The sequence below is a fragment of the Rattus norvegicus genome, chromosome 2, assembly GCF_036323735.1.
Source record: "Rattus norvegicus strain BN/NHsdMcwi chromosome 2, GRCr8, whole genome shotgun sequence".
Classification (NCBI taxonomy): domain Eukaryota; kingdom Metazoa; phylum Chordata; class Mammalia; order Rodentia; family Muridae; genus Rattus; species Rattus norvegicus.
The window spans coordinates 52,870,941-52,883,618 of NC_086020.1; positions in this window are offsets into that span (position 1 = coordinate 52,870,941).

Genomic DNA, 12,678 nt, shown 5'->3' on the forward strand with positions numbered 1-12,678 from the left:
ACCACCATCAACGAAGACACAAACACTAAAGAACAATGACCTCATTAACAGGACAGGAAAATAGAATTTTTCCAAGCATTTATCATATTGTATACCAGAGAGAAAAATCATACATGTCAATGACTAAAATAAAAGGTTTTCGAGAAAAAGTAGCTGACTAGATATATCAAGTATGTTCACCATAAAAGACTTATAAATCTTTTTACAATAATTAGCAAAGAAGAATCAAACAATTGTGTGCTACATACAAGATATTCTGTGACTTAAGCTAAGGTTAAAACAAAACCCCGACTTAGTGCACTTCAAGCCCCATTAGAGTGAGGCTCAATTTACAAGACAACTTCCTGTTTGTTAGTAGTTTCCAGGTATTGAGCAGATCGTTTTCATGGAATGAAGACTGGAAAATCATTTTTGTTTTCTGTAGCAAGATCCCGTTGTAATGTTGTCCTCCATTGTGGAATAAGGCTGTGTGGTCCTCCAATGCCCTTGTGTGATGTTTCGGTAGAGATGAAATTCTTACCTATCTCTCAAGGGAATTAAAAGTAGCCTTGAAAACACATCACTTCTTTTAAAAACTCACTTTAAGAAATCCTTGAGTAAAAGAACGCCCCTGAGATTTGAGGCTCTGTCTGGTTCCAATGGTAAAGTGTAGCCAATGCAAGGGGCCGATTTCAGCAGCTTTAAAAAGAGTTAGTTAATTAAAATCACCCTTGTCTTAACTTGCCCTTTTTTCTGTCTCTTTATTTGGCCCAAGTTATCCATTAGTATAATATTAAACAAATGAAAGCCAAAAGGGGAAATGAAGCAAAGTTTTCTCTATGTGTGTTTCTAAGATCGGCGGTGCATGCTCCAAACCATGCCTGTCAGAGCCAAAAGTATGAAAATGAAGCTTTTTTTTTTCTTCTTCCCTGATTGAAAACTACTTGAATTCAGGGCTTGCTCCACATACCAGAAGCAATTATTACCCTTGGAGTTTACAAAGAGAGACCAAAGCAGACACAGCTAAAAATCCAGTGTTTTTCTACATACAAGGTTTTGTGGAACCTCTTCGGGATAGGCTCGAGAAAGCAAGCTACCATTTAATCCACTAAGGCAATGTCTAAGGATGTCTCGCATTATTTTCTCTCCATAACTTGTTAACCTTGGGAACTAAAGCTTCGCTGCAAGTCCCTAACAACCTTGGCTCCCCAATCATGTGATTAGAGAAAGAAATACACTCTGGCTTTCATTAACTTAAGGACATCTGCAAGGGGAACTTACAACACAAAGCAATCTCGCTTGCTGCTCGTGTTCTCTCATCTGGACGGAAGAGTGTTAGCGTCAACAATCGCAGTAAACAGCGTGGCCAGCGAGAACGTAAACATTTCAGAAATCATAAGCTTAATATTGTTGCTCAGAAGTTGGATCAAGCTATGACTAAACTCTCCTGCACTTTAGACCACAGGCTGAAGACTGACTTTGATAGATTTCCAGAAAGAAAGTGGATCCAAACCTGCGCGCTGGGAGAAAAGTGAACGTTACTGGCACTAGACGTACACGTGTCAATAGGTGCACATGGATAGAGTGGGGGGGTGAGGGCAGGCAGCAATTTCTTGCCTGTGTTGGGTGGGAAGCTTTCTGTGCATCCGACTGTTACTAAACTCAAGTCATGAAAGTAGATACTGTTTACTTCTGTGCTGACTGCTCTTCAACGCTAGCTCCTCCTCTGGTCGCATTTTTTTTAAAACAGCCCCATGCCATTTCTATTATGTGCAGACTTTCTTTAGACCCAGGGCGAGACAACGGAAAACACAAACCTAAACAAAAGCAAACAGAAACGAAATGCTCTGGACTTGCTTTATAAACACGCGAGCCCAAGGTAGGCGATGAGCTTTAACTAAAGCAATAATTTGCTTGGTTCCTTGTTTCCAAATGAGAATTGTGATGCCATTTATAAATTTAGGACATTCTTTTTAGGATTCTTCGTTTTGAGCATCCAAAAAAAAAAAAAGTTCTTGAGCTTCATGTTTTTCCCTAGAATGACTGTTTATTGCTACAGCTTTCAAAAAAGTTAAAAAAGAAAAAAGATGCAGCAAATTGAAAGGTTCCAGTTTGTGTCATAATATACATTTACTATTCTTGCCCTGGGTCTGAATAATTAGGCCTTTGCCACTCTGCTTCCAAATTTCCTAGTAGGTAATGGAGAACAATTCTCCCAGCCCCTCTGTCTTTCATTATCACAATGAAGAATTGTAATACAATGCAGAAACTGCTTTCTTCATTGTTTCTACCACTGTTGTTCCTCAGCACGGTTGGGAAAGGTGAGCCAATAGAGAATTAGGGCCCACATTTGGCACATGAGACAACAGGGAGCCATCGGCATCTGGGCTAGAATTTAAACCGCCAACATGGGAGACTAATTCCTTACTCATTTCAACACACAAGTCATATCATCCCTCACAAAAGCAAGAGGTGTCAAATTATCCCTACTTTGCATCTTGTCTTAGTCACCTGATAACTTACAGGGAGCAAGGAGAAGTAGACTGAGTGTATCCAGAACAGTTGTGTTGGGTTAGTCCAGGAATCTATGCTAACAGCTTGGTAAAAATATTAGTTTTCTAATATATGAACTATACAGCATCTCTTTAAAACCTCTTCATAGATCTGTCAGTTTGATGAAGTTCATCATTTACACAAATAAAAATAGATTTTGTAAGAAAACTAGGTAACACGTTTAAGGTCAGCTTGCAAGTGAATAGTTGATGGAGGATTTAAACTGAGTATGTCTGAGTCTAGACCTCAAGTTTTGGGTACCAGATTAACACAATGTAACATGCATCCAGACAGCGAGTGTAAAGCTTAAACTTAAAGCTAGCTCGGTGACCATCAGGGCCTCTTACTGGTTCCACTCATGGTATCGGTCTAGATCTTGACTTTCTGAACTTAAAAGGAGAAGACTTCAAGTCTGCATTTTCACCCCCAGCCTGGTGAAGACTGTTCAACTATTATCTACTGAGCTAGTTTTTTTTAAAACAGCTACTCTCATCAAGCTGCTATTTGATTCTCTCCTCCCATGTAAAGTCATTTGAGAAGACTATTTACTAATAATATCCTTTGGCCCCAGGACATTACAAAGTAAGGACAAACTCAACCCATGGAGCCACCTTCAAGGCACTCATAACTCAAGTCAGTAATACATAGTTTCAAACCATTACCCGAAACTACTAATACTGTCAGGATAAAAATAAATACTTAAAGGTATAAAAATAGGATCAAAACAGAAGCAGATTCCATATGCGGAATGTTGAAGATCCTAGTTAAGGAGCAGTAACACTGATCTAGTTACTAGTTATTATAGTTTTACCTGCCACAGCATTTAGATAAGGAACCTGTGGATTTTCAGAATGAAAAACTTTGCTTCACTATCTATGAAAATATCTAGATAAGTCAATGAACGACTCCCGGCACCAAAATTCTCTTCCCATCTAAATTACTCCACTCAGGCCAGCCTTTGGATGAAATCTTTAGGTGTTTCTGATCACTGACCTCAGTCCCTCACTTCTAAAAAATTCATGTTACTCAAAATACAAACTTAATAGAAATGGTGGCTTATAGATATTCATATTTACTTATGAAGAATAAAGCACGGGTTTGTAAATCTTCTTTTCACTTAAAAATCACCATCTTATAAACCCTACAATTGAAATCATACTGAATAGGAAATGCCTAAGCATTTTGCTGTTCCTTTGGCAACGGAGAAATTTAACTTCATCAAAATGTCTACCAAAGGTATTTAACAACCTCTAAAGCCTCCAGCTGCCCTAGTTCTCAACCTTGTTCCCTCAAAATCACCAGGGGCTCTTTTACAAAGGAACCAGTGTCAGTCCCTAAGTCTGTCTTTCAGAACAATTCTATCAGAAGCCTAGGAGTTGGGGCCTTGCTAGTAGGACATTTTAAATACCTACTATATGGTGTTAATGAGGAAAGAGAGGCAAACACTCTGTTATGTCCACAACCTGTCATGGCATCTGATAAATCAAAGATTCAGAAGTGTCTCCCACCTGATGGCTAAAGGATGAAAGGGACAAGAGTGGAACTTAAGCTTTCTTTTCTCTCAAATGTGGTTGTGATTCTTGGCCATAATAACCAACAAGTCTTGTCAGTTTCCTACCAAGAATCCCCTTCCAACCGTACAGTGTGTAGATCTGCATCCTAGATATTTTGCATTCACTGCTGTGTTTATGTTCATGCAATTTCAGAGAGAATTATTTACCATTATCCACAGATGTATATTAAACATGAATTAGCAGTTGGTTTTTATAGCTTTTGTCTTTAGGCAGAGAAAGGCATATCCAAACAAATGCAGAGCATTCTCCCATCAAACATAACAGACATTCTGACAGGTTGTCCACATACTGTTCTGAAGCAGAAAGCCAAAGGCTTGAGGTTACTAAAGGACAAGTGTTTTAAGGGGCTTGTTAGTGGGCCATGTGAAATGACAGAACCATAAAGTTTTCTATAAATGTCGCCTATAGTTAAAGATAATGTGAGCATGATGCTTCATTTAAGAAAGGACAAGACAGCATTAGAAGAACAACCTCTTGGCTACTGTTTGACTCATAAGTTATAGTAACAACCAAATTGAGTATTTTTGGAAGAAGGGGCTTGTTTATATTGACAGCATCAGATAGAAAAACCCTAAAATATGGCAGCTGGTTGCTTAAAGGTTTTATTCCTCCCCAATCTAAACGGGTCAGATAGCTGCTGTCCTGGCATTTCTTCAAAGGCCTTCATTCTATAGCCAGTGCTGACATATGAAGGAAGCAGTCTTTAGAATCAACCGCTTGTTCTCAGTGGCCCAATTGGCAGAAAATCCGAATAAAACAAACACAACAGCTCTCGTTTTGCAACGTTAGCGAAGAAAACAGTGACCTTCTCCCTCCTGCTTCATTTACCCCCCAATTGCCTCTTTGACACTCTGCCTAGTAAAATGAAAAAGAGGTTTTCAAAAAGAAGAAGGAAAAAAGGAGAGAAACATCTGCTTGGACTTCAGATTCCTCTCCAAAGCAGAAACCCAGCCTAGAAAGGTTACATGTCTCAACGAGCCACGCAAAACCAGGGAGAAAGTTCAACTGCTTATCCCATTCGACCTTGGCTTTAATGCAGGATCACGTTGATCCTGATGGAGAGATTAAAACCCCAAGTCCAGAACCGCTCACCAAGCAAATTCGCTAGGGGAGTTCGAAGAGTTCTTTGGCAATCTGACTTCATATGGAATTAGCAGGGGCAATCCCAGGCCACAAATGTAGCAATATTTTAACTCAGTGTGCAAAATATCAAAGATAAGGCTGGAGATTGGAGGCCATGCTGAAGTTTTCAAACACTGCTTCCCTAGTAGTCTTTGTGGAGAAAACACAGGCAAGTATGAGAGCTGCTGAAAAAGAATTCTTTAAGGAGAAGAAAGAACTAAATGATACCAGGAACCATGGAAGACCAAAGACAGAGTTGAGGGGAGGGGATAGAGCTTGTAGGAGGGCTCAAACATGATATATCGTCTTTTACATATCTCTATTCTAAATTACAAAATCTTCCTGCCTCCTCTGAAAAGCACTTTCATAGTACAGAAAAATGCCACACGAATGTTCATGCCTTCTCTCAGTAAACAGTAAAGCCGTTTTGAGCAATAAATCACAACTATAAACTTAAAGCATTGAGAATCAAAACAAGAGATTTACAACAAAAGACACATCAGCAATAGAGACCTTCACTGACCCACCAGTCCATCTCTGACACTGTTCTGTGGAAGGTCCTGTAGGTCAATGGGCAGGGAGCTGCGTTCATTTCTCATGTCAGGCACATTTGACTGCAGTCTTACCAAACTTCTTGTTTTTGTTCCTCGGTTTTCTTGTTAGCAAAATGTAGATATTATAATAGGGGAAATTCTGGAACTGAAGCTCTGATAGATTTTATTGAAGTAATAAAAACCTATTTAGGGATTCTATGCTCCCATTCTTAACTTCTTTCTTCTGAGTAACCCAACTCATATTCTCTCTTCCTCTCCCTCCTCCCTCTCCCTCCTTTCCATTCCTCTCCCTCCTCCTTCTCCCTCCTCTTTCCTTCCTCTTCTTTCTCTTCCCCTTCCTCTCTCCCATATCCTGTTTGTGGATCAAATGTAACCTATCAGCTACTGTTCATCTACTGGTCCAGGCCTACCTGTCACCATGCTCCCCTCCAAGATAGTCACCGACTAACCCTCTGAAACTGAAAGCAAGCTTTCTGATATAAGTTGCCTTGGTCACAGTATCTCTTCATAAATACTCATAATTACTTACATGCTAGTTCAAAATCCCCACTTCAACAAAATTACTAAGGTTCTTTCTCTCATCTGAAAACTTAAAAGAGTTATCGTTGAGCATATGAGGGCAATCTGGCTGAAACATCTTCTGCCCCATTAATTCCAGGGTTTATTTGGTGATCTGGTGATCTGGCTGGCTAGGAAGGTGTTCCCTTCTTTCTCACTGTTTCGTGTATGTTGATGACTGACAGAGGAGAACTGGTCTTCTATTTTTGGTTGTTTGGTTGGTTGGTTGATTGGTTGGTTGGTTGGTTGGTTGGTTGGTTGATTGGTTGGTTGGTTGGTTGGTTTGTTGATTGGTTGGTTGGTTGGTTGGTTTGTTGATTGGTTGGTTGATTGGTTGGTTTGTTGATTGGTTGGTTGGTTGGTTTGTTGGTTGGTTTGGTTGGTTGGGTGGGTGGTTGGTAGGTTGGTTGGTTGGTTGGTTGGTTGGTTGGTTGGTTGATAGGTTGGTCACTTGAAATTTTGCAAAAATACACAGATAACTGCCTTACTCTGCAAGATTTCCACACAAGCTTCCAATAGGTATCACTGAACAAACAATTAAATGGAAACAAATAGATTCCAGAGTATCTACTTTCATAACAACAGTAAAAGGATCATCATCTTTTTATTCCTTCTTCATGTAATTTCTAATGTTCCCATAATCTTTGCACTATCACTAATGGAAACATTTAATTAGGAAATGTAGCATCATTTGCAATGATTTGAAAGATCATGCTTTCATTGTACATACTACAAACTCACCATAGTTAATATAGCACTTTTTGTCATTATTAGGACTGAAGAGATGTCCCAATACTTCAGAGCACTAGCCGCTCTTCCAGAGGATTTGGATTCCAGTTCCAACATAACAGGGTGGTTCACAACCATCTGTTTCCATCTTTATCGTTCTAGGTATCTGACAACCTTTTTTGTCCTCCCAGGCATGACATGCACATGACCTGTTGGGGTGTAGGCAAAAACACCCATATACATAAAAATAAATCTTTCTTCAAATGAGGTTTCTACTGGTTTCCCTCAGTTCCTACCAGATGTATACTACAGAAAATCCTCAATGATATTAAATGTAGATGCATTCCTTGATCCTTTGCTAGTGTTACTGGCTCCGGTAGCCAGCCATGTTCAGAGTTTATCACTCTAGAAACAATAACAACAAAATACATAGGCGACTGAAAAGATGATTCCCTAGCAAGTATGTGCAGAGGGAGAAAATCAATGACTCTGGCGTTTTTAAGAATGGTGCACCAGGACCAGCCACGCAAGTACTATCCTATCAATACACAGAGTTTCATTCCTTGATCATTAGATTTCACGGTTCCCTGCACTTTACTATACCAACTTCAAATTAAATATAATCTTCTATTTTTCCTAGGCTGATATCAGAGAACACACGTCACAATTTTTTCCTCTCCAATTTTTGTTATCAGTTTGTATTTGAGACGGAAATACACAATTAAAAAGTTATAGCTAGCTGTGCATAATCAATCCCCTGAAGAAGAGCACCACACAACGGTTAAGAAATGCAAGAAAGTGATATGGTAACTTTGTTTCCTTTGCTAGATATTTTGACAGGGTTTTCCATTTGAAAAGATGAGTGTATCCTTTGGTCGTGCCTTCTGATTCCCACTTAAAATTCACTATTGCAAAATTGATTGCGTCCAAAGTGCATTTTAAAGATGACCTGCTCATCTCATGTTGTTACAATAAAACCACTAGGAATCCCCATAACCAGTTGAGTTTATTATGAGTCAGTTCAAAGTGGATATAAACAAACAAGCAATGATGCTACTATTGGGAAATCCTCAGAGCCATTACTTTTGTCTTGGACTGATCGTTCTTCTCCCCACATCCCTACCTTAAAACGACAATTTTCAACTTCAAGTTGTCCAAATAAATAGGAACATTCATGAAGGCAAACAAAGAGAAGCCAAAGCCGACGAGGAAATTACACAATATATGCCTACATCTCGTATACTTTAAACAGGGTTCAGCCTGAACCACAGCCAAAACCTGCTACGTGCCAGCTGTAGCACATGGTGCTCGATGAGCAAATCTGACCCTAGGCAAACCAACAGAGAGAAGCAGCCAGCACAGCCAAACCCAACTGTGACGCTGCTTCCACTCGCAGCTATGAAAAATGTCCACCAGAATAACTCAGAGTCACTGAAACAGCAGAGGAGTTAGGTACATTTATCAGATTGGCCTGCATGTGACGTGACAGAAACAGCATGTTCTGCTATTCAGTGAACCCACTGGTGTAAATACCACTCCAGCAGCCCATGAACTCCCCTGGATCGCTGCACGAAATAGAAAGAAGAGGCTTTTAAAGACGTTTTGCTTGAGAGTACGGAGGGGCGGGGCGGAGGGGTGGCGTTGCTGAATGGATATGCCAGGGAAGAGTGAAGGAAGTTGTTGCTTAAAATCTAAGCTCAAACTACCAGCTGGGCGTTGGCAGGACTAGCCTTTAATCGCCAACACTCTGGAATCAGAGATGAGCACTAAGTTTGAGGTAAGCCTGGTTCTACAGAGCTAGTTCTTGGACAGTGAAGGCTACCAAGAAACCCTGTCTCCAAACAAAACAAACAAAAACAAAAAGAATCCAAACTGCCAACTTGAAAGATCAACTACTTTAAACACGTTTTTAGAAATATGGAATCTTTTGTAGAAAGCTGGACTTGGAGCAATTCATCCACGAAGTACGTGATTAACTCATTAGCCACCTAGAGCCTGCACTCTAAACAATTTCAGGCCACTACGTGGTATATCAGAAAAATCAAACTCACAGACTTTAAGGGTTTTCAGAAAACATAAATCATTTAAGAAGTAAAAACTGAATTATTTCAGAATGTGACATTCTGATTCTCTGAAACCAAGCTATACCCTGTAGGAAATTGGAAGAAGATAGGAAAAGGAGGCACCAAGAGAAAGAATACCTTTAATCATTTATATTGAGGGTGTAACAAAGCTTTTCTGGGGGAAATTTGGCCCTAATTAATAAAAGACTTTAAAATGTTCAAAACATTCACAACAATTCCACTTCTGGCAATGATTACCTAATAAATAAGCTGACACAGAGAAAGAATTACATACAATCATATGCATCCTGGAGATGACACTGGGAGCGACCTCAACATCCCAAACAAGGAGTTTGTTGACTAAATGTGCTACTGCCAGTGGGATAAGTAGAGCGCTATTCAATGCTTTAAAATGAATGGTATCTAAGAAAACCACTTAGCTGTGCTAGGAAATGTTCTTGGTAATCTTGTTGCTTTAAAAGTTTGTTATAACACAATTTAACTACAAGGGAGTAGGAGGCTCTCTCTCTCTCTCTCTCTCTCTCTCTCTCTCTCTCTCACACACACACACACACACACACACACACACACTCACTCACAAGTGGGAGGGGGGGTAAATGTACATCCATGTGTTGGTGAGGAAGCAGCAAGTACATGTGGCGATCAGAGCAGGACCCTTGGTGTGTTCTATCATCCTCCACAGTCTTTTGCCTTGAGACAGGTGTCTTTACTGAGCCATTCCTATCCATCTGTTTTGAGAAGGCTGGCTAGGAAGCAAGCCCTTTATATCTACCAGTGTTGTGGATGGCCCAGGTGCTGTTTGTATTGTGATGCTAATTCTGCTTCCCCAAGAGGGACTGCCTGGGATGAGGAATGAATCACACACTCAGGTGACTTTGTGTGAACCTTCTCCCCACTTGAACTTGTAGAACAAAGACTAGAGCTGGTGATTGGGCAGTGGAAGGGAGATGGAGCTAAAATGTTTTTTGGCTTAGAGGAGGAGAGAGAACAAGAAGAAGAATGAGGGAAGAAAGAGAGGGGAAGACTGAAAAGGAGGAGGTGGAAGGAAAATGGAACAGAAGCACATGACCTGGAGAAACTGCAAATTATAAGGGATCTCCTAGCTGGGGAATAGGGTAGTATAGGGGTAGATCTGTCCAATCTAGGCACACAGCTTGTATTCATATTAATTGAGTTGTGTTTTCCTTGCACAGGCTTATTTTGGTTGGACATTTACCACAAAACACCTGCATTCGACGTTGAGGTTACAGGTACATACCGTCTTGGTGATCTTTCTTTTTCTTTCTTTCTTTTTTTAATCAAACTGAGTTTATTTATGTCCTTCTTTATGAACCCTGCCTTCACTGTCAAGTTCCTATTTTTAACATGTATTATGTGCTTCTTTTTCTTTATTAATTTATTTATTCATTTTGCATCCTAATCACAGCCCCCAGCTCCCTCTTCTCCTTTTAGTCCATCTCACACCAGCCTCCCACACACTTTCTCCTCAGAAAAGAAGAAGCCGTCTCCTGGGTACCAACCTGTACATCAAGTTGCAACAGGACTAAGTGTATCCTCTCACACTGAGGCCAGGCAAGGCAGTCTAGCTAGGAGAAAGGGCTCCAAAGGTAGGCAACAGAGTCAGAGGCAGCCGCCACTCCACTTATTAAGGGGCCCACATGAAGACCGAGCTGCTCTTCCGCTACATATGTGCAGGGGCCTAGGTCCAGCCCAGGCTCAGTCTTTGGTTGGTGGTTCAGTCTCTGTGAGCCCACATGGATTCAGGGTAGTTTACTCTGTATGTCTTCTTGTGATATCCTTGACACCTTTTTTTAATGTAGGTTCCGGGAGAATATTCTGGTTGGAGGCTATTTGGCCAAACTGGAGGGAAACAGCTGTAGATGTTCAGAGTGCCTAGGCTCTCTATGATAGACCAATGGCTCCACTGGAGGACCTTGAGCTCAGAGCTATAAAACTCCAGAATTATTCTTCATTAGTGAAATTTGCCTCTAGGTACTTCACTGGCTGAACTCAGCCTCTTGACCCTAGCACATTTCCTCTTGACAATGTCCAACCTTCTGACTCTCCACACTGCTTCTCCAGGTTATCTCACACCCTGGGACTGCAGCAGGATAAATTCGGGATCCCACAATGGGCTCGTTCCCTCGGGGTCAGATGAGTAGCTCATTATTATTCAGGTTCTCAAGTTGGTGCTGGAACTCTGCTCTCCAGGTCATATATAGAATAATGAAACAGATTTCCTCTTCATTTTTGACCAACCTGCTGGAGAAATCACTGAGGGCTAAGGACCAGATGTCTAAGACAGATTCAGTTCAGAAGGTCCACATGGTTGCCTTTCAGCTCAGACTTCCATTCCCTCTCTTCCTGCTGGGAAGGTCCTCAGCTGATGCTGTCCTGAGCTTGACTTTCTTCTTTCCAGTGCATCATCACCTGTTTGTACTTCTCATAAACATCTGTGTGCATTTCCAACGCTGTTCCTCTTTCTGTCATATTTTTAGTTTTCTTACTTTTCTCTTACCGGTTCTCAAGCAGCCCTCTTCTAGTCTGTCTTCTTGCCTTGCTTCTAATTTTAAACTTAAGTGTAAAAACAAGAAAACAAATAAATATTAAAAGGAAAAACGTATTCTTGAATTGTTGGTGTAAAGCAAATGCAAATGAGGCTTTGTTGCATTTTATTTTCATCTTCACAATTTCGTGCTACCTCTGTGTTTCGATTGGACTTTCTCACAACCCTTAAGCTTTTTGTGTTATATTTACACGTTCTCAGAAGTTATAATACTTTTGCAAGATCTTAAAATTTTCAAGCAAAAATTTCATTGTTTTGGCACTCTGAATAAATTCAGATTCATAAAAATGAGCCGAGGTACACAATCATAGCAACCTGAGGCATCTGGACTCACTTTCAAACTGGTGTAAGAGAATATTCCAGAAAGTGACTTCTTAGTGGGTCAAAAGAAACAATTTCAGGATGCATATAAATTACCATGGACTGTCAGAAAGTTAAAATGGAAAAATCAAGCCAATATATTTTATGGAGACTGCCAGTGTGAAAGTGTCAATAGTTAAGATTTTCTCAACCACTAAAACAACTTTTGACATAAGATACAGTCCTTCAACAAGAAGAAAGAAAAAGATAAAGGGAGGGGAGGAGAAGGAAGGCGACAATGGAGAAGTGGAGGAAGAGAAGAAGGAGAATGAAGAGGAGGAAAGGGAGAAAGAGTCAGCAATAAAAAGCAGAAGAGGAGGGGGAAGATAAATGCCTTCAACAAATGCCCAAAGTTAGCGTGGACCTGTTTATTTCCAATAGTTGCCATAAAATTTGTTCAGGGTGGCCCCTGTGGCTTTCTTGGAATCAACTGTAGAACTGTAGGGAAAAGTGTAAAACTGGACTTTTAGTGGCCGTAGCTAGTATCTCTTGATCCTCTAAGTTACTTAAATGGATTAATGATCCCTGTCACATTGCTGGAAGCATGCTATAGTAGAGCCTTGTGACACGTAATAAGAACAACTTTCAGATACAACTTG